Raw genomic sequence first — 5,000 nt, forward strand, 5'->3', positions numbered from 1 at the left:
TCCCAGCATTAGCAGCGGGCGGTGCGACGACGGATCGCCCGGCGGCTTACCTGGCTTCGTGACCAACACAAGGCGTGCCTCCTTCCATGCCGCAGGAAACTCCCCTCGCTCGAGCAGCTGATTGTACACCTTGGCGAAGACCTCCGGGTGCTTCCGCATTGCCGCCTTCACTGCGGCATTCGGGATGCCGTCCAGCCCTGGCGCCTTGGAGGTGGCCATCCGCTCGGCCAGCGAAAGAATTTCCGAGCTCGTGACCGGTCTCAGAGCCTCACTGCACACGTCGATGTCCGGCCACTCAAATGCCGGATGGTCCGGGAACAAGGCTTCGACGATCGGACCTAGTACGGCTCGGTCCGTTTCCGGTGGTGCCCTGTTACGTAGTTTTGCTCGAACAACCTTGTAACCGAGTCCGAACACCTCGGCTTCGACCCCATCGATCAGCTCTTGCATACTGTCTTCCTTACTGCTGTGAATGGCGGCCTGCAGCAATCGTCGACAGCCCTGCAGCCTGGCCGACGTCACCGCACGCTCCGAAGGTTGGGCCCTGCGATGGGCGGCCTCCGCTGCTCCGCATTCCTCCCTCAGGCGCTCGATCTCAGGAGACCACCAGTACACCTGGGGCTTGCGATGAAAAGTAGCCCCGTGTACTCTCTCCATGATCTCATCGCACGCCTGGGTCAGTCCGCCGATCAGCCCCTCCGGAGTTGCGACCTGCTCGAAGTGGCCGCATGTGAGGGCGATGTCGAAGCACTTGTTATCGAATTGCGTCGTCTTCCACCGGGTCCCGGCGTGTCTGGCTGTCCCGTCTCGACTTCGCTGCTGCTGCTTGCCTCGTCGCGTGGGACGTTGTCCTGGGACGCCCACCTGGAACTGGACGTAGGCATGGTCGCTGCTGGAAAAGCGATCGAGCACGCGCCAGGAGTCCGGTCGCGCAATAGTTTGGCTGGCAAAAGAAACGTCGATAACGCTTTCCCGCGCAACCCCGTTGCCCTTAAACGTGGGCACGTTGCCGCGGTTCAGCGTATGCAGCGCCAGCTGCTCCACCACGCTCAGGAGCTCCTGCCCCTTCCGGGTGGTGCGCGCACTCCCCCACTCCTCATTCCAGGCGTTGAAGTCCCCGGCCAGGACCGATGTTGTGTGTCCGACCAGAGACACCTCCACCGCACCGAGGAAGCTTTCGAAGTCTTCGATGCCGCTGCTGGGTGGCACGTAGCAGCTGGCGAACGTTACTCCCGCTATGGTGGCCACCACGAGTCCCGGGACGACGCTCCCCCAAAGCCGTTGAATAGGGTACGCCCCTGTTGCTATTATCGCCACGCTCTGTTCCGCATCGATGGCCCACCGCGGATCATCCCGAGGTGGTCGATATAGTTCGCAGGCGAGCACCACCTGAGCCCCTAACTCGCGAGCCGTCTGCAGCATGAGGTCTTGGGCTGCCCGGCTTCGCCCGAGGTTCACTTGCAGCACTTTTAGCGCCGGCACGTCGGATGCCCGACCGGGTGCGGGCCGCTGCACACGACGCAGCGCACCTCCGCCGTGCAGCTCTTCGCCTGGTGATCCGGCTTCCCGCAGCGAATGCAGCTTGTCGAGCGGTCCACTTCGCTCCTGCACGCAGCTCGGACGTGCCCCATCTCGAGGCACTTGTAGCACCGTTGCTGACGCGCCTGCAGAGGAGCCACCTTCCGGATCAGACACGATGTGTATTTGATCTTGACGCTCTTGTCGACCAGACCCTCCGCAGCCCTGGCTGTTACGCGGACTATCGCCACTTTCGTGCCGTCCCAGGCAGGTCGCAGGCGAACCGATGTCTCCTCCACCTCGCATTGGCACAGGTTGGTCAGCGCCATCGCCACATCGGTCTCCTTCGCTAAAGGGTCGACAGCGTCCAACCGGATTTCGACCATAGGCGTGACCAGCCGAGCTGAGGCCGGCCGTTCTGCCTTTGCGCAGACCTGCTTGATGCACTGCAGAACTTCTGCAGCGTCCGCGCTCTCCTTCAGCTCCATGACAAGCCTGGAGCGTGTGGTGCGTCGCCCGACGCCTAGGGCCTCAGCATGTTTCTCCATTTCTGGAGCCGTTCGGACAGCCTGGTACACCTCCGTCCAGGTTTGTCCCTCAGCTGGGGCGATTTCAATAGCGTCCGGCTTGGTTTTTCGCTGCCGCTGACGCCGACCTCCTCGTTGTGCTCCAGGCTGGCTACCCCGGGCCTGTTGTCCCTGATGTTGCTGGGGCTGCTGCTTAGACGGTCCTGCGATCGGCTGTCGCTGAACCGCTGCCCGTTGCGGTAGTTGCGGCCACTGCTGCTGCTGTTGCTGCGGCTTGTTCCCCGGTTGCCGGGCCGGCTTACGACGCACCACTTCAGCCCAAGAGCCGCCTTCCGGGTCTGAAAGCGGAGCTGCCGTTGCCGACACCGCTCCCTGCTGTCGCTGTTGCTGCTGCTGCTCACGACGTTGCTGCTGCTGTTGTTGCTGCTGCTGCTGGTACTGCTGCTGCTGCTTCTGGCTGCCTCCATAGCCCAGCGTCTGTGCAAGGAGCTCTTGGAAGCTGGCTCGCTCCTCCCTCAGCTCGTTGCGCAGGCGCTCGTTGTCTTCACGAGCCAGCGTCTCGCGCATCCGGGCTTCCTCTCGGGCCAGCTGCAAATCTTGCCGGGCCTGCACAGCATTTGTTTCCATCTGCTGCCGGAGCATCTGGATCTCCTGTTGCAGACCCACGATCGTCGCTCGCAGCTGCTCGTTGGTGAGCGACGTCTCATTGAGGAGCTGTCTCAGCTCCGACATTTCCGGGGACTGCTGCTTCGCTCCCGGAACAGATGTTCGTGTAAGAGCCACTCGCGGCTCCAGAATAGTGGAGAGCTTCGCCGGCCTCTCCTCCGTTGACTCCGTCCTGGAACGGAGAGTTCGCCCCGTCGACGACATCTCCACCTCTCACTGTTACGGGTGAGGGTGGAGGGGGGGGGGGGGGAGTCGGGGGAGGTGTTCTCCCCGACTCGCGGCGACGTAGCGCGTTGATTGACTCCCCACACACAGAAACACACGGTACTCGGCCAAGAACGCGCAACCGAACAGCTGTCCCATACAAAATGTATGGGAACGAAAGACGCCGGAAATCGCCAAAACCTCCAACTTTGGAAGCCTATAACTCCGCAACGGTTCGTCGCACAAAAATGTTAGACCACTCTATCGACGCGGGATATTCTCACTTATAGTCCTCAAGTGTTTTTAAGATCACTAACGCACTTTTTGGGGGGTAAAACGGTCCCCCACCAAAAACTCACAGTTTTTCAAGTGCCACTTCCGGTGTAACGCACACACACACACATACAAAATTTTGTAAGATGCGTCTTACCGAGACGCATCCAACGACACCTTAATCGTCCGGATCGGTTCACAATTCGCCTTAATATTCAACAAAAACCTGCCCACGAAAAACTCCCACCCCTTAAGGGGTGGGGGGGTGAAATTTGGGAGGGGGGTCGACGGCCAGGATCGGGGGCCGGACACTTGAAGCCAAAGCCCTGGCACGCGTGGCCTGGCTGATACGGCCGATTTTCACTCCAAACACTCGCACACACGCACGCACACAGAAACACACGGTACTCGGCCAAGAACGCGCAACCGAACAGCTGTCCCATACAAAATGTATGGGAACGAAAGACGCCGGAAATCGCCAAAACCTCCAACTTTGGAAGCCTATAACTCCGCAACGGTTCGTCGCACAAAAATGTTAGACCACTCTATCGACGCGGGATATTCTCACTTATAGTCCTCAAGTGTTTTTAAGATCACTAACGCACTTTTTGGGGGGTAAAACGGTCCCCCACCAAAAACTCACAGTTTTTCAAGTGCCACTTCCGGTGTAACGCACACACACACACATACAAAATTTTGTAAGATGCGTCTTACCGAGACGCATCCAACGACACCTTAATCGTCCGGATCGGTTCACAATTCGCCTTAATATTCAACAAAAACCTGCCCACGAAAAACTCCCCCCCCTTAAGGGGTGGGGGGGTGAAATTTGGGAGGGGGGTCGGCGGCCAGGATCGGGGGCCGGACACTTGAAACCAAAGCCCTGGCACGCGTGGCCTGGCTGATACGGCCGATTTTCACTCCAAACACTCGCACACACGCACGCACACGGAAACACACGGCAAACGGAAAGTGCCTTAAATCGTGCACTTTGCCAAAAAGTTACACTTTTCGGTGCGCTTGCACCGGGCTTTACCGTTATGTTCTTCAGCACACTCGCGGCGACAACGCCAGATCGGGCGCAAACCGGTACTTTGCACTGACGTCACACGCGACGACACACGGTACTCGGCCAAGAACGCGCCACCGAACAGCTGTCCCATACAAAATGTATGGGAACGAAAGACGCCGGAAATCGCCAAAACCTCCAACTTTGGAAGCCTATAACTCCGCAACGGTTCGTCGCACAAAAATGTTAGACCACTCTATCGACGCGGGATATTCTCACTTATAGTCCTCAAGTGTTTTTAAGATCACTAGCGCACTTTTTGGGGGGTAAAACGGTCCCCCACCAAAAACTCACAGTTTTTCAAGTGCCACTTCCGGTGTAACGCACACACACACACATACAAAATTTTGTAAGATGCGTCTTACCGAGACGCATCCAACGACACCTTAATCGTCCGGATCGGTTCACAATTCGCCTTAATATTCAACAAAAACCTGCCCACGAAAAACTCCCCCCCCTTAAGGGGTGGGGGGGTGAAATTTGGGAGGGGGGTCGGCGGCCAGGATCGGGGGCCGGACACTTGAAACCAAAGCCCTGGCACGCGTGGCCTGGCTGATACGGCCGATTTTCACTCCAAACACTCGCACACACGCACGCACACGGAAACACACGGCAAACGGAAAGTGCCTTAAATCGTGCACTTTGCCAAAAAGTTACACTTTTCGGTGCGCTTGCACCGGGCTTTACCGTTATGTTCTTCAGCACACTCGCGGCGACAACGCCAGATCGGGCGCAAACCGGTA

This window comes from Anopheles marshallii (assembly GCF_943734725.1).
Source record: "Anopheles marshallii chromosome X unlocalized genomic scaffold, idAnoMarsDA_429_01 X_unloc_156, whole genome shotgun sequence".
NCBI lineage: Eukaryota > Metazoa > Arthropoda > Insecta > Diptera > Culicidae > Anopheles > Anopheles marshallii.